The 20,362-nt window shown below is 43.9% G+C and overlaps 1 long non-coding RNA gene across 2 annotated transcripts; it reads right to left on the reverse strand.

The window, feature by feature from the left end:
• Positions 1 to 12,388: 12,388 nt before the first annotated feature.
• LOC119010600 lies at positions 12,389 to 17,090 on the reverse strand. 2 transcript variants are annotated; one of them, XR_005072018.1, is made up of 3 exons: positions 16,844 to 17,090; positions 13,821 to 13,951; positions 12,389 to 12,512 (listed from the first exon to the last, which is right to left on the reverse strand). It is a non-coding gene; the product is annotated as an uncharacterized LOC119010600 (long non-coding RNA). The 2 variants fall into 2 exon arrangements; XR_005072019.1 differs by having other exon boundaries at positions 12,410 to 12,540.
• Between the last annotated feature and the right edge of the window lie 3,272 nt (positions 17,091 to 20,362).

The raw sequence follows: 20,362 nt of genomic DNA on the forward strand, positions 1-20,362 counted from the left end.
CATCTGTCAGAGCTATACGAGACGGACAGGAGGAGGAGGAGAGTGTTAGAGACAAACCGAGGCAGAGGAGAATAATATCTGAAACATCATCAGTGTTGCATTCACACAGACACCAGACTGCACACAGTGAGCTCACACAGCCGTCCTCATTATTGTTTCAATGGACAGGTGACAGAAGAAACATGGAAATATACTAATTCTAATGGGAAACAACACTGTACAGATTTACATGATGAAAACAAAGTTGTGTCATTTTCTTTTGTTTGACTCATATTAACTGTGAATCATCATCATGATCATGATGATGATCTTCATCATCATGATCATCATCAGGATCATCATCATCATCATCATCATCATCATCATCCGATGGAGACCGTCTCCATGTGGACAGCACAGGTGTAATTAATCCCAGTGATTACAGACACTGAGCTGTGCATGCTGGCTCACTGACACGGGGACATCGTTAGTGTTATTAGTTCCACCTGTGACGAGTCAGAACATGCTGTGACAAAGCTCTGTGCTAAACACAACACGTGTTGAACACTGTTTGTTTTATTGTTTAACCTCATGGTAAGATCTCTCACACCCTGACTATATTTTGCACATATGAAAATAAGAATGTAATAATAAAAACAAAATTTGGTGCCGTTGGCAGACACCCAAACAGGAAGTCTTTTTATCAACAAGGACCATTGTTCTGGATGTCGGAGATCACACGTTAAGTGTTGACCTGGTGGTGATGAAGTATTTTCTGGGTTGACGCTCTGACATCTGCAGAGCTGCTATGAACAGTTTCCAGGTCGCTGCTCGCTGTAACCACGACGCCGTCTGTAAAGCAGCGGAGCCCCAGAGATCATCGACAGGAAGCAGAGAAACTGTTCTGGTGCCCGACAACCCCCCAAACTGTCTCACACAATGGTAAACAGTGCTCGACAACACAGGCCCACTTTAATTATTCATGGGTTACAAATCATTTGGTATTTATTAATGACTATTTGATTATGTGAGCTATTGCAAAATGTTTCGCTGGGGCTTGATATGAGTTACCAAGATGAAGGCTTTAATTTCCCCACAGCTCTGAAGCGAGTGTAAATAATAAATGTGAGCAGTGTGACGTTCTCTCCAGAGGAGAGCTCTTTACCTTCAGACATAATAAACTGCATGTGGACAGTGACCTGCGTTCAGAGACCATTTCTGATGAAACACGGTCAGCCACTGTTTCTGGACAGAACTGATTGGATCCTCTGTGTCACTTTCCTCTTTTAAGCATTCATACGTGTAGTGATGTGGTTTGTTAGAGAAATGTTGGGAGTGTGATGAGATTGATGCAGGCATTATTGTGAGATTCTGACTGCCAGCGCTCAGTGAGCTGGAGATGCAAACCTCATAGATTTTATTGTTTTGGAGGAGGAGAAGTTTATAGAGTCATCAACAATAGATTGTGCCTGGTTGCAAAGCTAAGATGAGAACGTAACTGTGACGGCCAGGAATCCAGTTATCGATGTGTTGCCTTTTGTGTGTGACTGCTGTAACAGCATCAAGCAACACGTTAGCCGTCATTAAAATAGCCAACAGACTTATTTAGTCTAGACTGAATCTCTTCTGCGTTCATTTCCATGTTGTGACCCGTCAGATGTCTCTACAGTCCGACCATGACTGCACTAATAGAGATGATCCGGCCCGTCTCAGGGAGCTGAGAGTTGAATCAATGAGCTGCTTCTGTCTCCCACAGGAACACACCACCTAGAGCAGCGAGCACCCTGACCAAGCATATTGGATTCACTTTAACACCGCTCTGATGCTGGCAGGCAGCCTGGATGGTGTGAAGCGCCAGGTGGGGGAGGGAGAGAGAGAGAGAGAGAGAGAGAGAGAGAGGGGCAGACTGTGGGAGACAGTACGAGGGGGGAGACGGATGGAAAGACTCTGACTTTTTCTGCCGTCCTGATCCTGGCAGTGATATTTCACCTGCACCATCCAGCCACATACAGAGACGGTGAAGCAGCATCAGTGTGTCAGAGATCAGATTCAACACATATTTGAAGCTCTCAGCTCCTCTGAGGTGAGGACTCAAGTGATATTTAATGACTGGTTGTAGTTTTTACATCCCAGCGTGGAGGATGAGAGCGTCCTTGTCTTCCTTTCTCTGACTGCAGCTTTAAACAGGTGAAGTGCTGTACAGGCTGCGCTTCACTGAGTCCGACATGTTTCAGCTGTCAGGGATTCAACCGCAACCTCTGAGAGCCTTTGACAATATAAAGATGTCAGCGAGGGAGGCTCATTTTCTAAACTGGAACTTTACTCTTTAAAGAGCTGCTTTAATGCAGCAGGTTGTATCCATACGGGCTTACATTTGATGACCATCCTTTAAAGTGAGGTCTTAAAAAGCTTCTGTTGAAATCATCTTCCATGAGAAGAAAACAAGCTACGTCATTAACAGCAGAACCTCATTTAGATCCACAGCTGAGATCAACATGAAGCAGCAGATACAGTAAATTGTATAATGAGGCTCAGTTTTACATTGTTATCTGCATTTCCCTTTATAGAAGTACACAGCAGGAATAGAGACTGTAGGACAGCAACACAAAAGCAGCAGAAGGTCAGTGTATAATAGGACTGAGAGAAAAAAACAATGCTTAGAAATGTTTGTTCTGGATCCAACGTCATCGTCTGAACAGTGAAAACTTCCCACTGCCAGAAACAATCGAGCAGCAGTCTGCCGTCACTTATTTCTTCTTTCTTGTAGCCGAACACAAAGCGTCGTCCCAGTGGGAGCTCTGTGCTGGAAGTCAAAGGACAAACCAAAATGGAAAGTAGTCAATGATGTTTAAACTGAATGATGTTGCCTCTCTCCTTCAGGCACCGACTTCACTATGTGGGATCAACCAGTAAACACTGATCAGATACACTGACTGTACAGTTTTATCAGTCAGAGTCATTATTACCACAAAACACAAGAGAGAAAAATGATGAAGATTTCTCTGAAGACCTCCTTGGTGTTTGTTGTTAGAAATGGAATAGTTGTTGAATAAGTGATCTGATGTGTCAGTCTAACAATTGAAATGTTGGGACTTTACCTAAAGTGACACAGTGAAAGACATGGGGATAACTATCAGAGAGCCGTCAAAACAGAGACATTCAAAGCAAAGTCAAAAATACTCAAGAGTCACAGTGAAAAGAAAAACAGCTGAGGCAGTGAGACATTGAGAGAAAAGGACAAAGAAAGGTGAAGAAAACTTTTTTTTTTTTTTTGGACTAAGATGAGCAAGATGAGCCAATTATTTGGAGAAATCCCTGAAAATAAACCAAAAGAGGAACATTGACACTAGAGAGCTGCTGAACTAATGACAGGAAAAACACCTCAGTGACAGTCAGAAGTTCAGACTGGAGGAGCAATACTTTCCTTTAGTTGCAGCAGCTTGAATTTACACAACCACTTGAACATCATCAGGAGGTGCAGAGGGTCTTCCTCTCTGTGTCATGGTGAGAAGTGTTCAGCCTCGACACTGTAACACTGTTTGAACTGGCTCTGAGGACAGCCGTCACTCCTTTCTGTAGAGAGGATTTAAACCATAAAGAAAGCAGCTTGCATTCAGGGTTCCACCTTGAAACATGAGCTCATAGATGACGGCCTGATCTCACAGGTCACAGTAAGAGTCTCTGATAGAAGCAGCTCCATCACTCAGACACTTGGATGTTAAACAGACGGTGTGTGTGATGTGTGAGCAGAGGAATGACTGTGGGTTCAGTCTGTCAGTCTGTCTACAGTTGGACCTCATTGAGCTCTCTGGTGTGTGTGTGTGTGTGTGTGTGTGTGTGTGTGTGTGTGTGTGTGTGTGTGTGTGTGTGTGTGTGTGTGTGTGTGTGAGTGTGTGTGATGTGGACGACAGCTATAAATGGTCTTTGTATTTACCTGAATCTGCTTGTTCTGCAGCTCTCAGCTTCTCTTGTGTGCTCTGTGTCATGAGACGGTGTCTGCATGGGAACAGGCTGCTTCCTCTTCAACAGTAATGATCAGATGTTCATGGTCACACAGAGCTGAATGTGTCCTGGAAGGTTCTGGATGTGTTTCTGTGGAAAACAGTCAGTTTTCTATCTGATGATAAAACTATGACTCTGAACTGATCACAGAGGGATTCAGTGTGTAGGAAGACAGCAGCTCTGAGTACAGATTTGTTGTGTAATGACATCAGAGAAGTGCTCTGAATATATTTGATGGAAATCTCTCAACAGTCTCACTCATCCTGGAAAAGGCTGAACAGCTTTTAGGGCTGAAGCAGCATCAAGTATCTTGTTTGCACACAGAATAAAAACAGATGAATAAAATCAAAGCATCAAATTGTCTCTGGAATGAACTTGGTGTTCGTCTAAAAAGTCTACATTGAGGTTTAAAGATTGTATTTGAACCTGCCTGTTAATGTCAGTGTGTTATGGAGCTGTTGTATTAACTGCTGCGTTGCTCTTCACACACAGAAGGAAGGTGCAGCAGAGAAAGGGAAGTAGAAAGAAGGAATTACAGAGTCAGGAGCTGAGATAAACCTGATTCCTGTGGGATCAGAGCTCCACGCTGCAAAAAGACACATTTTATCCTGAGACTCTCACTGACTGGAAGATTTAAGTCCTGTTTGACACAAAGGCTTCATCTGTTTTTAGTTCTGAGTTGATATAACTGTACGTATTTTAATAGAACTGTCCACCACAGACTGTTCTCCTGTTTGACCCACAGAGCAGACTGAGCTGAGAACAAGCTCTCTGAGAGGTTTAAATCCAGAGAATTGTCCGAAACTGCTGTGCAGGCGGCTGCTTCACGGTTACAGATTGGATTACATTTCAGGGGAAGCAGGCAGGTGTTTAAGCACCAGGCTCTCCAGAGAGCTGCAGCGAAGCTGGAGAGAGAGGAGGGGAATCAGACCTACGTCAGCCGTGAGGTCTGGAAGGGACGAACATCTGCAACATCTGTTTCATTTTGCTTGTGAGGGTTCTGAAGACGACAGACAGTGAACACTAATAAAAATTCCCTGTAGCTGTGTAATTAAGGAGCAGTGCTGTGCCTCCATATTGTCCTGCCTGTCCGGAGGGAAGCAGCAGAGAAAATGTCCCGAGAAAGAAACAAGACCTGCAGCTGAAAATCATCCTGGAAGCATCAACACAACAGGAATTTCAATCAACTGACAAACTGACTTTTTAAATGTAAAACGTTTTAAAGCAGCAAATCATGTTTAGAGTTTGGCTCCGCCCTCATCTCTCCCCACAGGTGTGTTCACATGGACATATTGGGGAGTGATGAGCACAACGTGTTGAACCCCCTGCAGGTGCATGCTGGGACATCTTCCATCAGCTCCTCTCTGATGAACCGCACTGACACCAGTGAACGTCTGTCTCCTTTTTATCTAAAGGTTCAGTAAATGAAACCTCTGTTTACTGGAACAGTTCAAACTCTGAAGTCTGTCTGTTCTGTCTGCACAGTTTTACACTTTGGTAGCGTCCACCTGAAGCTGTCTGGTCAAAGCAAACGTCCACATGTAACTCTGCTGACTGTGTTAAACATGGCCGCCCTGATCAGTTAATGATTTATAAAGTGTGACAGTTGTCTCTCCGATATGTTTGTACACTGTAGAACACAGTCATGTGAAAGGATCACTGAGACAGACGAGACTTAATGTGCTTCAGGTGAGTCACATCATCTGCTGCCATGATGGAAACTTCTCCTCTCTTCATCCTCTCTTCATCCTCTCTTCTCTCTTCAACTCCTTTTTATTTGAAGCAAGTCAGCTGAATCACTCTCTTATCAAACAGCATGTTTCATGTTTCATCAGTTAATTAAACTGCTCCATTATCTGTAGAACATTGCAGCATTCTCCCACCAGGTGATTCCATCTGTCATCATGTATGAGATGAAGATGTTTCTCTGTGCTAAACATCTTTCACTAAGTTTATTTAGAAATAAGAAGCCAGACGAATCATCTGTTGCTGCTTCGACATGTGTCAGACATCAGTCTCTGCACTGAGGAACATTCCACACATTTCCTGAGTTTCTGTGGCCGAGCGTGATCACATCTGAGCGATGTGCTGTGACTCCTGCTGCAGGGCTGAGGCTGATAAGAACCAGCGAGACACTGTGGCAGCTGCTGTGTGGCTGTAAACCTGTGAAGACAGAAGAATGAGTGTGACTGCAGCAGTTCCATCTCACACAGCAGTGGAGACAGACGGCAGCAGGACCTCCACTGTAAGCCCACATCTCCTCATGACAAACACCTGAAGCATCGAGTCTCATGTGAGATGATGCTGCGCTGCCTGTTATCACATTGTTAGCAAAGCTCTTGTACACGTCGGCGTCAGTGTCAGTTCTGCTGCAGTAAGAACACAAACGATCCAGCGAGACGTTTCTTTCAGTTCAGTGTGTGTTTGTGAAAAGTCCAGCCTGTTGTGATTCTGACCTCTGAGACTTGAGAGCTGAGCTGAGCAGAACACAAAGACAGCAGAGACCAATCAGCTCCAACTGCATGAATCATTGATTTCTTATCTACTGGAGAAACTGAAATGTGCTCTTGCAGCACATTTTCATTTTATACTAAAGTCTCTGCGCCTCATTAAAACTCCACTAACTTTTACACAATAACATTAAGTTTTACGGAGGTAATTCAGTAGTTACAGACGATCACTTTCCATTCACCAGCATTCATTTTGTCAAACAATGGAATAAGTTCAGTGACAAACTTTATTACAGCAGATGAGGACAGCCAGAGAGGAATACTGAGGATGGATTTGGTCAGTCAGCAGTAATCAAAGTGTGTGAGGAAGTGTTGTGAATTAAAGAAACACTGTGATGGAGCAGATCAGCTCAGAGGAAAACATCCAGGACTCGACTGACCAATCAGATGAAGCGAGGACACTTTGGTCCACTTTGTTCCTGTTTGTCATCCTGCTGTGTCCCGTCCTTCCTTCTTCCGTCCTCTGTCTCGTACTCACAGGCTCGTTAAGGTTTTCCAGTCTGTCGGTGTGTTAATGATTTACTGAGGCGACAAACTGCTGGACTGATTTGTTGCCTTTAGAGTGGAGAGGAAGCTGTGAGAGAGAAGGACAGAGACACAGGGACGGATAAAGAGAGAGAGACTGTCTAATGTGATGGAGGGGAATAGATTTGAATGCCTCCCTCTAACAGGAGCCACGTACACTTTCTCTCTCTCTCGTTCTCACCACAGGCTTTTTAAAATGAACCTTGATAAGCAGTGGCAGTTATTTATATGGTAATTCACCAAAGAAACACATCACACATCAGAGTAGCCACAGTTTAGTAGAACAGAAATGAGATACTTTGTCTGTGTGTGTGTGTGTGTGTGTGTGTGTGTGTGTGTGGCTGTCTCACACTGACCTTGTGTAACGTTCAGGCAGGATACGAGCTGCTCAACTAAAATATTTCTCTTCTGTGCTGCTCTTCTGTCCCTGCTGTCAGACACACTGAAGGTGGCACATCTGTCATGAGCAGTCAGGTTTTTGGCTCTCAGCTGCGTATTAGACATTTAGTTTAAAGCTGACTCTCTCTGTGCAGCATTCAAGAAACTTTCAGTCTACCTGCCATACAGTCAGGACCACATTACCATCATATCTGCATATTACCCTTTTCATCAACTGGGGATTCCTCAAGGCTTTAAAATATCAAATATTGAGCAAAATGATTTTAAGTTCCAGAGGAGACAGTCAGAGGAGCAGATTCATCACTGACACGTCACATGTGGGTGAAATGCAACAGTTGCACAGTAATATGCTGCTACCTTTGATGCCCTCCTGATGATGCGTCACCATTCATAAGACACACGACCTTTAATAACCTCACAAAGATGTCCTCCCTGGTGACGCCTGGCTGCAGCTGACCCACATGTCTTTGGGCTGTGGGTGGGCACCCACACACACAAGAAGAAGGTTTTTTCATCACGTACTGCACCATTGTTGCGTCTCAGTGAATATTGTTGCACTGATCTCATAGTTTTGTGTCTCGGCTGCTTCCTGGTGTCTTATAGACCCGATGTCTGATCTCAGTAAACATTTGTTGACGGGAGTCTCCTGTTCTGAACTCGGGCTCTTTAAACAAAGTCTGATAATCAGTGGAAGTTATTTATATGGTAATTCACTAAAGAAACACATCACACTTTAGCTGACTTTCAGTTGAATGAGGATGACATTTGCTCTGTGTTTGTTTGTGTCCCCTGTCCTCCAGCCTGTAGCTCTGCACTGTTTCAGCACCCATACATGATCAATTACTCGATTAATCCATCAGTCATCAACACGTCATCAACCTGCAGGACAGTGTTCATCAGTGAACTGTCCACATGTGAACAGTGTGTGGCTCCGGCCTCACAGCTGTGTGCTTCTGTTCCCCTCTCATGTGAGGAGCTGTCCGAGGTGCTGGACCACAGTGTTTTCATCTTCTCTGTCTCATTACTGCAGAACGATTTCACTTAAGGTTTCACTCAACTCCAAGAGTCTTATTTTGATGGTGCCTCACATCCTGTCACTCCCTCCCTCCACATCCTGTCATCAAATAAGCAGAACAACATCTGACCAGCTCACCATCAACAGGTGATTTCAGACCACGACCTCCTTATTGAAGATTTGTGTTGTTCAGAGGTCTGTTTTGTCTGCTCAGCTCATTATTTATGTCTCTTTATTAAACAGAGGAATCTCACCTCACATTGATTATGTTATTAGTCAATATGTAGCACAGTTAAAAGATCAGATAGCCTTAAACATCACATCTACTGGTGTGGGCCAATAATGGCAAACACTTTTTTATAATGTGATCTGGTAAAACAGTTGAATATGAAACATTAAATGTTTCAACTTATTATGTTCAGTTTTTGATATTTGTGGGAAGGACTGTTTGGCAGGCTGCTCCATCTCTCAGCTGTCTTCTCTAAATGTCACAGTGTGTCTGGGAGTAAATCACTGAGAGGATCAAACCTGCACCTGAGCTTTAGAGGTTCACTGAACATTTCTGACGTCCCTCAGCAGCTGAAGTGCTGCAGACTGCTCCACTTTGCTTATATACATGTATGATTATCACTGGCCTCCTGCATTAATCAATGCAGTCTAAACCTCCCTGTGATTTCAGTGACAGGTGATCATCAGAGTAATGCCTCTCTTGGTATGGAAATGTTGCACTCAGCACAGACTGAAGTGGTTCAACTACAGTCACATAAACATCTAAAAACAGCCCTTTCCAAGTCTCTTCACTGGCCGTCTGTCTGTGATGTTTCTCTTCTGTCCTCCCAGTAACAGCTCAAGTGAACAGCTATGATGAATTGGTAGTTTAAAAGTGGAGGAGAACTGGCCTCAAAACTCAGTTTGGGTCCAGTTAAGTATTCTGGCAGCGTTGTAACACGAGTGTGAGTCCAAACACACATTTGTCAGCGGTGTTGGACATTATCTCTGTTAGGACGCCCGTCAACTGGAGCGTCCCAGCAGAGATAATGTCAGAGGGACGGCCATGCTCACTTATCTTTACTGTCTGATGATTATCTGAGGCGGTGCACTGTGGCCCACCCATAAGGCCCACAAATGACATCAGCTTCCAGCCGTTTGATCGACCGTAGCAGTTTATTTATAACGGGGACTTTGTTTTCACATGGTGACACGTTACATTCCACATGTTTCTGTGTTCTGACACAGTGACAGGGCTGCAGACACACTGACTCAGGCTTCACTCACCACAGGTGGTTTGGCTTCAGGCTCTGTAGTTGTAATGTCATGTGTCATGCTGACATTGTCAGTGGACGTAACCCACAAAGAGGTGAAGAGAGACACAGCAGGCAGGAGGCCAGGAGAGAGAGAGAGAGAGCAACACATACAATCCACTGCCAGAGACACACACTGCCACACTGCCAGAGGTTACTCAGCTGGCCGGAAGAAAGATTTCTACTGCTGAAGCAACCGACTGGCATTAACAGGCTGAAGACAGGCAGAGGACAAGGAGCAGCTGGTCACAGCAGGAGAGGACAGGGTGGGAACAGTGAGGGAGCAAAGAGACATAATCTGTCCCAAAGGAGAGACACAAGACTGACACAGGCAGAGATGGAGGTTTAACAAGACAACCTGGTACTGTGGACCAGACTCAGTCCCAGAGGAGACAGACTGGCTGGACGAGGGAGAGAGAGAGGGAGGGAGAGAGAGAGAGAGAGAGAGAGGGAGGGAGGGAGAGAGAGAGAGAGAGAGAGAGAGAGAGAGAGAGAGACAGACACACAAAAGGTGATCCAGTATGTTTTATTCAGCTCTGTGCAGAGGTCTTACAGATGAGCCTTTACTGTGCTGTGATCACTGTCCTCCATTCTGTCTACATGCTCTGAGAGCCTCTGGCTTCCTGCCTGAAGGATGACGGACAGCTCTGAGACAAACACTGATCTTCTCGTGGCGTTTTGCTGTTTCTAAAACTTTGTTGAAGGGTTTAGATTTGTTCAGCCTTGCTAATGACTTTGTGTTTGATTATAAGACTGTGATGCTCAGTACACTGAGGAGCTCTCACTGACAGGACTTCAAGTGTAACTTGAGAAACCACATTAAGATGATCATACGTTTTTTAAGTGTCTTGACTGATTTTGGTACAAACACAAACACTATTATCATTTTTCTAAACTGACTTGATTTATTATTTTTATATTCAAGGTTAAATGTGTGGAAAAGTGTTTTTTTTTGTATCGCGACTGATTCCAGAAACACACTAATTCATGTATATAACCAGGATCATCCTCCTCTGATTGGAGATCAATTAGAACTGAATTCTAGATTTTAAACCTTATTAGTTTTTAACAAAGAGGAAAGAAAAAAAAACAAAAGACTTTCAAAAAAAGAAAACTGAACAAAAACAAGCCAGTCCTCCTGCAGGTTTCTGCTACGTGGTCACGTTGTTTTCTCTTTTAGTTTCTTCTGTCCAGCTGAGACACACAGGCAGTAACACAGATTCGTATCTACTGAAGCAGGTTGATCTGAATCAGGACATCAAGCAGGTTTTGTTTATGTACACAAGAGTCGTCCTCTCAGTCAGCGCATCATTTCCCTCTCTGAGCCTTCAGGGAGGTAACGCTGCCAGACGGCCTGATTCACTGATTCCACTTTAATAAGGACATGATGTCATGCTGCATTTCTCAGGGAAACATCATCATATTTGGCAAATAGTCAAAGAACAGAAGATGCTCTATGTGTGATGTTTGACAGTTTGATATTCACTGCAGTGCTGTAAACTAACGTGCTGATTCTGTGCAGCTGCACTTGTTGTTTGGGATGTTTGCACATTAGTCATCAGCAGGTGAGTATGTTTGACTTGTGACTTGTTTTGTCAGTTGTTATGAGATCAGACAGAGAGGCGTGATGAAGCTCCATGCTGAGCTCCAACTGTAGGACTCATGAAATGTTGTTCTGTAAACTGTAGAAAGATTCATGTTCACCACATTATGTGATCACATGGGTGATCATCAATAATCTGCAAACAAACACAATACTTCAGTGTCTCTGGTCCAGCTGTGGACAGGTGGGGATGCAGACCCAGTGCTGAGGTGTTGAGATGGAGGAAAAGCAAACCTTTAACATGCCTGCAGGACCCCTCTGTCTCTGACAGCAGAGACCAGGACTGACACGTAGCTTCAGATGTGCCTCGTCCTGTCTGGATGTTGTGGGTTTTGTCCCATGAGATTCACTGTCGCCTTCATTTTCTGCAAATATTTGTTATTCAGGTGTTGTTTTGTATAATTTTCACGGGCAGGAAGGAAGGAGTAGAACTCCCTCACACCTCAACAAGGAATATTTATGAGGACATTTAAATAATCAGGATTTGTTTTGACTAAACATCACTTGGAGAATAGAATGGGTGAGAGTTAGTAGGTGCAGAAGAGATGGACTTTTCTTGGGACTGTTTGGACGTCACACTCTTGTTTTGGCTCCCTCTTAATAAAGTCCTTGTTGGGATGAACAGTACAGTTAAACTACAGTTATATCAAGAAACAAACAGGATCAATAGTTTAATGCAGCATTCAGTCAGTAAACAAGAAGTGTTCACTCTCCATCTCTTATGAGCTCAGGCCATCAGACATCTGTTGTTAAATCTGCTGTGAGCAGAGATTTACAGTCTGCTGTGTTGAAGCAGTGAGATCATCACCATCATGAGGCAGATCAGCAGATACATCAGCAACACGCTTCATGTTAGATACTCATCCTGTCACCTCACAGTTTGTAACAGGACAATAAAACTTAAAGACACAGTTTGTTCTTGTCTAACACAGTAATGTCTGACACAATTCATAAGTACATGAAAGAGCATCACTGTAACTTTCATCGTGAAATACTGAGTTTGTCACTTTTGGTTCTGGGTCTGAGTAAACACTGATTGCGCCACAGTGACAGAAACCGATTCACATTCAGAGCAGGAAGTGTTTGCTCAGGCTTCTGGTTTGTTGGACATTGTGAATGAGTTTCTTCTTGGAGGTCCCCGACTGCCAGTTGTTCCTGTTCTGCAAGCGCTGCACTTTCTGTAGACAAACACAGTTTGGATCATTTCTGTAACAAACAGAGCAGTTTGATAGAAAGTGTTATCATGGGAACAGTACTAACACTGAATCATTTGAATTATTATTATATGACTGGATGACACTCAGACACTGTCATGTGTTACATCCACTCATTGAAATGGAGATGAAATCTGGTGTGACCAATAAGAACAGAGCACTGAAGCTGTTTTCCTCAGACATGTTTTAAAGAAAGCTCTGAGGCCTCCAGCTGAGCTGCAGTGAATGTTAAACTGTTGCTCTCAAGCAGAAATCATGTCACAGATTTAACATTTCCATTGAAAGCTGCCCATCAGCCTCTTGTGGAGCCACTGCAGTGTGAATTGCTGCTCCACTGGGCTCCATCTCTTCAGGTCTGACCGTCCTTTATAATCAGCAGCTCCTCTGATACGAGCCGGGCTGCGAGCCACATGATGAGAACCAGTGAAGGAGAGCCAAGCTGAGGGAGGGAGGGAGGGAGGGAGAGAGAGAGGGAGAGAGAGAGAGAGAGAGAGAGAGAGAGAGAGGGAGAGAGGGAGAGAGAGGGGCAGACTGTGAGAGAGGATAGAAAGGACTGTTACCATGTGTGTGTGTGTTATTGCCCTGACAAACAGTGGCTCATATGAAAGGTCTGGACCACCTCTGAATGTAGCTCTGACATGCTGTCATGATCGGGCTGCAGTATGTTGTGTGTGCTGTTTGCTTTAGACATGAGCCATCAAGCTGTGCCTGCAGCAGCAGTGTTGATAGGTTTGCTGCTTGGTAATGTGAAAACCATTTGCACAGATACATTTTGAATGGGCAGCTGTCAGTGAGAAAGTGCTTAGACTCAACTGTCTGGACCAGGAGAGACCTGCAGCTCTTTTGTCCCTCTGCATCGCCTCCCTGTGGCTTTGACATTTCACATGGAGATGAACAACAGTGATTCTTACGTTCTGCGGCAGTAAAGATGTGGAGCCTCCACACATAGAATTATATAATAATATCATTGTGTTTTATGTTCAAGCCCAAGGGTTGAATGCTGTATGTGTCTGAGGATAAAAGAAGAACTCACTCTGAAATGGACTTTAGTCAAATTAGAATTGAAACTGTCCTGTTTTTTTTTGTTTTTTTTCACTTTTACTGTTTTTAAATCTAGACTGCCGCTATATGTTTTATTATCAAATGAGGCTACTTTTTTATTTTGTACATTGTCACAAACACAAGGAGGACTGAAGTAGTCCTGTAAAAAAATACTGTATAAAAACTTTACCACATTCAACTCACAGTAACTAGTAATATGTAATACATTACCTTTTAGAAGTAACTTGCTCCACACTGATCATGTTTAGCTTCTGGCTGTGGTTGCTGTCAGCAGGGCGGATCTGCTGGTGTGACTGTGATCAGAGCCCAGTATGCTGCATCATAACCTCCTGCTGGGAGATCTGTGAGGTCACAAGGCAGATTAACGGTGCTACAGCAGCCAGCAGCAGGATAAATGAAGAGGATGGAGATCAGATGTAATATGAAGCGACAAGTGGAGGAGTTAGAATCATGCTACTAAAATGGGGACAATCCCTGAGAGGGAGGCACAGAAAGAGAAAGATCCTGTATGATAATGAAGGGAGTCGTGTCTTCAGTGGAGATTATTCTCAGTGAGAGCTTGGTTTCCCTCCTCTGTCCTCCATGATGGAACACAAATAATGAAGTCAGTGTGTTTGCTAGAGAGCGAGGAGAGGAAAATGATGGATGTGTCTTGTGAAATTATCTTCAGAGAGAAATACTCAAAGTGAAGCAACACTGTGTTGATGTTGTTCTGCTTCAGTGAAACATTGACACAAGAGATGTTTGACTTTCAGTGAGCCGGCAGACACACTGGATGTTCACCTTCACACACACACACACACCCACACACACACACACACACACACACACACACACACACACACACACACACCGAGAATAAGAAACCTTCCTGTCGTCCTCAGGTCTGACAACTATGTGTTGTCTCCGTTCATTCACAGCTTCACGCTGTCGATCGAGTCATCAAATAAAAAGAACTCTGCTTCGTCACTGGCCGCTAACGTTAGCGGTGCTTCATAGCAGCTGCAGCTTCCACCTGCTGGTCTGCACTGATATTAGAGGAGTATTAGAGAGCATGAATAGTGACACTGGCACTTCAGAGGAGCCACAGAGTGGAGTCAGGTTACTGGTGCCTCTTCACACCTCAGACATTGAGTTTGATGTGTTCTCTGTGAGAGTGTGTGTGTGTGTGTGTGTGTGTGTGTGTGTGTGTGTGTGAAAGGTTAAGAGATGACCTTTACCCAACATTAAACCTGACAGAACAACACAGCACTGACTGGCCTCTGGGAGCCTCAGCTGATGTGAACTGAAGCTAAATGAAGTTTCAGCTGTGATCAGAAGCAGAGAAGCCCACTGTTCCACTTCGTCAGCTGGATGATGAAATGATGCAGAAACTCTGAATGCTGCAGGAAATGTTTCACTCTGTGGTTCTCTCACTCCCTGTTTTATTTTGAAGTTTTGTCCTCATGTGTCGTGTGGTTCTTTTCTTTTCCTCCTTTCGTGTGACTTCTCGCCCTTTTCCTGTGTTCACCTGTGTGTGGTGTGTCAGTCAGCCCTTGTGTATATAGTCTGTGAGCTCCCTGCTGCCTTTGTCTTCTTGTCTGTGTTGTTCCTCTGTCTTCATGTGTCTCCTCGTGGTGTGTTGATGGCTTTTCGTTCCTGTTTTTCCTCACGTCATCGCTGTTTTTGGTCTTTGTGTTTTGAGTTATTTATTCTTGTTTATTTTCTGTTTTTGGATTTCATCTTGTTATTGAAAGCTTGTGTTTTTGTTCCTTATCCTGCCTGCCTCTTGTGTGTTTTGCTGTCGGGTCCTGACTATTTTTAACCAAACGTCACAGAGAGATCAGAGATTCAACAAATGTCTTCCTTCATGTATTGACCCACTGCTCTGTCTTCTTAGTGTGGTCAAACAGAGAACAGTAAACTTTAATGATCGTCAGGGGAAAGTCAATCAAAAGGTCATGAGTTTCACAGTGTTGTCTCCACAGCAGCCTCCTCCTGAGCTGTCACACTCCACTGTGTGACTCTTTTCTGGTGTTATTCAGGATATGAGCAGGTGAAGCCTGACTGTCTGATCGGGAACAAAATAATTGTCCCCTGAATAAAACATCCACTGTCTCACTGCATGAAGTTCCTTGTTAGCTGCAGAGAGTTGCCCCGTTGCCTGCTGGGAGCTTCTCTTCATACCTCAACTATTTCCTGAAGGTTTGTTTGTATCAACAATGTTGTCAAACTCATGACACTCTTACATTTCCTCATCATGAAGTTCAGCAGTGATCAAAGTTGTATGTTGGTTGAACCACGAGGAAGAGTCTTGATTTATGTAAACCCAGCTTGTTAAGATGATATGAAGAGGAAATGTTATTTTTATGTTGCTGGAATGTAAAAATAGGTGTTGTGACCCCAACAAAAGCGTCATTAGCTTCTCTGAAGATTAACCTTGATTCTACTGGACCAACATGTCAGTCAAACATTGGATCAGTGTAGCAGGTAAAGTTTTACATAATTTAGAATATACCTGTACAAGTAATGACTTTAAGCTGAGAGTTAATACCATGCTCAGGCACAGACTTGTTCTCGTCTTATTAGATCTGACTTGTTTTGATGTGGTTATATTAGTAGTAATATGTTGATCTTCCCTGCAGACACAAAGACACCAAACAGCCTTTAAACTAAACTAATGAACAGTGATGCAGTTTTGAGACTATTAGTCATTAAGACAGAGTCTGAACCTGAACCACTCTCAGCAGTGTCTCTACACTCAGTCAGTAAAACTGTAACTGTAACTGAATGGACCATCAGTGAAGCATCATCCAGTTTAAGTGAAGCAGGATAAATCATTACAGCCCCTCCATGTTCTCTACAAATGAATCAATGAAGACTCAATACAGCCTCATCAAACTCTTTACCAGCTGCCACATGCTGTGGCTTTAATGGACATTATTTACTCACCACAGATCTTTGTTCACTATTTGTATTGCACATGTTTCTAATGTGAGTGTTTTGAGCTGCTGCAGCATGTTTGTGTAATTGTTTGTGTTGTGTGTGTTTGCAGTGTGTTTCCTAAATGCTGTGCCTGTGTTGTCACATGAACGTGTCTCTCCTGTGTTACTTCCCTCCTCCACACACTGACTGATCCTCCACATCTGTCTCACATCAGTCTCGTCAGCTCTGCCTGGTTTCCAGCGTCTCTCCACCTGCACCTCATCCCCTCGTTGGTTTACTTTGCATTGAAGCCCGTGTTGTTCCCTCACTCTTTGTTGGTTCATGTGCTCACTTCTCGTCCTCGCGTCGCTCCTGTTGTCATCTTGCCTTCCTGTGTCTTTTCCGGGTCCTCTTGTGCTCCCTGAGTTCTGCATTTGTTCCCCTTAGGTTCACAGTTTGCTCTGTGTTTTAGTTTCACAGTTAAGTTGTGAGGTTAATCGTTCACTCTAAATTGCCTGCAGGTGTGAATGTGTGAGTGTGTGGTTGTTTGTCTCTGACTGTCAGACCTGTGATGAACTGGTGACTCCAGGAAAAAGAGGAGGGTTCATCTCAAGGAGTTTATCCTTCTGAATAAACTTTACAACAATGAAAGAAATCTTCACTGACGTTTGCACCCTGTTTGATTTTTGCTTAATTAATCTTCATATTAGCATTAAAAACATGACTAAAGAGGGAAATCCTGCTGTTCTTTTAAATGTTACAGCAACTTGTCATGTAGCGTGACTGCTGTGCTGAACGAGTGATAATCACCGATTCACAGCATCATTATCACCACGGTAACAAACTGTTGGACCACAGACTCTTTCTGTAAAAGGTTTGTTTGATCATTTATCTTCACGGTTGTTGTTTGTCACAGAGGCTTTAATGACAGTAAACTAAGTCAAATAATTAAATATAACAAACACAGGGCTTCAAATAAACTGTGTCTCTATAAATGTTTAACAGCAGATGTTGTTGTTCTTGTTTAGAAAAGCTTTAATGAAGTTTGACACATTAATCAGATAATTTTACAGTTTCAGCAACTGTCAGCTGAGAGGTTAACAAACAGAAAATAAACAAGCAAAGTCTCGTCACTTCAGGTCATTAAAATATAAACAGAGGAAATGAAATGTTGGAGTTATTTGTTCGTCTCTGCAGTTCTACAGATTCTTTATCCCAGTGGGAGCTCTGCACTGGAAATCACAAGGAGACGCTGATTTTACCTCTGGTGACAGTAAACAGTGTTTAACCTCTGTTGTTGCTGTTGTACTCTGACTGTACGTCTCTGTGGAGAGGACAGCAGGACTGTGATGAGGCTGAACAGTGGAAGCTGAGACCTGGAAGCAGATAAGAGACAGCAGCCTGCACAGAGCTGAGGAGCTTTCTCCTGCAGAGCCATGTGAACACTTCGACTCACGTCTTTTAAATGATGCCGCTCACAGAGCACGTGAACGTGACGGCTTCAGTACCAACATGATCCAGTTCTCTCCGCCTCTCATCTGACAAGACATAACAGATGTATTTGAAACAAATCAGTCTCTCTCTCTCTCTCTCTCTTGAAAACCTCGTCCATGCCGAGCTGCTGGCACTGTAGAATTGTAGCACTTTGCTGCCACGTCTGCTGACAGATCAGGACATGATGACGACCAGTTTTCTGCATTGTCCCTTTAATAGAGGAGCTTTGCGTCTGACTTTGAATATTTAAACAGAAACAGAGTTTGTGTGACTGTCCACAGTTTTGTGGTCATTTACAGGAAGCTGTTGTTTTTCCTGCTCACCCTGAATGACTCCAGTATTCCCACCACAGGTGCTCTTACCTGAGGCTGCTCACCACAGTGTGAATGTGAATCAAGTTATTAATCTGCTCAGCTGGATGTTTACTGTGGGGATGAGGTTGAGTGCTTTGCTTGAGGGCACAACAGCAGGAGCCTCAGTAGTAACATTTGGTCAGTAAGTCAGAATAATGAATCACCAGCTCCTTCTCCTGACTGTTGTCACATTTTGAAAGAAGCAACACTGACAACACTCAGCTCACTTTTACATTTGGCTCTTTGAACCTCGTCCAGTCTTTCTCTGGAGGAGACATACTCAGGGACAGACAGCACGCGTCAATGAGACGTTAACACAGTTCACAGAATGAGCTGATCTGTGCAGTGTGTTCAAATGAAAACACCTGGAAGGTGACCTCTGTTTGATTTCAGGAGTCAGTGATTGGACTCAGAGATCTGCTGTCTTCAGCACCAAGTCACAGGCTATAAAACAGCTGCCTGCTGCTGCTGGACACGAGGTTAATGAGAGCAGTGAGACTGAACCACACAGTTCATCTGTGGGCCTTTAAATCTAACAATGAGCTAAATGAATTTCCGGCCTTTTACTTTTCGACCTGCCAGAGAGGAGACGGCAGGTTTTTCCTCTCCAGCTTCCTCTCATGACTCACAGTCACCATCAGCTGCTTCTACATGTGAAGGACTTCCTCTCTGCTGGTTTCTGGGCTGACAGGACCACCAGGAGCTGGACTGATATACTGTGAGCCACCCCAACCTCTCAGATACAGGCAGGTCCATGTAATGACCCTCCTGAGCTCCTGTAGAAAGCAAAGACAGGATGCAAGAAGACAGCAGCGTGTTTGTAGAGAACACAAAGTGTGTTATTGATGGTTTGTGTACATCTACACTTCATAGCAGCGGACATACACATACTGTGTGTGCTTTGTCACCAGACTGATGATGTGTCAAAGGACTGAGGTGTTTGCTGGAAGGAGGAGCTGATGTGATTGGCTGTGACTGACGCTGATGTCAGCAGGGAACAAAAAGCTTCACAGTGGATTGGTTGGATGCAGGTTGGTGCAGCTGTCCATGAAGTTATTTTCCACATCAGGCTGTAATATTTCTTCAGGACGTTGTAAGTCCTGGTTGTAACTGTGTCAGCAGCTGTGACAGTGTGGCCTTGGTGTTCTGCTGCTGCTCAGCATCACTGATGTAGAGGGAGGAGGAGGCCGGTGGAGGTGCTGCATCCTGCTTCTCTCAGTGTGCATTAAACAGTTAGTCAGCGTGTCGCTCTGACAGGGTGATGGCTTCTTTTGGAGGTGAATGCAGGAATCCTTGTGATGAAGCTATCTCAGATAGAGAGAGCAGAACAAGCTGTACATCAGTCAGCCAGCCAGTTTCTATGTAATTAACTTGTCTTATATTTAAAGTTGATGTGAAGTAAATAGTAGCAGCTGTTTGAAATGATTTGACGCTCAGACTCTCTGAGCTCTTTCAACAATTTACACGTGTGCTGCTCACGTTCCTGTCGCACTAACAGAGGCTTCAGTGGAACACACACATCTACATCATGAGCTGGTGACGTGCCAGCATGTGGACAGGCTCTGCTGTTGTGATGCTCTTGTCCTGCTGGCTGTGTTGTGGGTTTGTCCTCAGTGTCAGGAGGGACTTCAGGAGTGGACGTGATGCACACAGAGGTTGAATATAAAATGTGTAGAGAGACAGACAGATAGAAAATAACCAACAGATTGTATAAAGCGGCCCACAGGCCAAACTCAGCTGCCTGTTCACTATCATCTGAAATCAGCTTAACACATGTGCCTCAATCATTTTTCATGCTCGGGGATATTTTCTCCAATTCACTCTTTCTGATTAACCAAAACAGTCATTTCAGGATTTGTAATTACAGCCTTTTGTTTTGTACACAATAACCCAGACTGTAGAAACAGTGTAACCCAGCAGTGTTTTCACAATAATGTCTCAATACTGGAGCAGCACAGCACTGCTGCTCAGTTCAAGCTGTAAAACACAGAATCCAGTCAT

This window comes from Acanthopagrus latus, chromosome 2 (assembly GCF_904848185.1).
Source record: "Acanthopagrus latus isolate v.2019 chromosome 2, fAcaLat1.1, whole genome shotgun sequence".
In the NCBI taxonomy this organism is placed as follows: Eukaryota; Metazoa; Chordata; class Actinopteri; order Spariformes; family Sparidae; genus Acanthopagrus; species Acanthopagrus latus.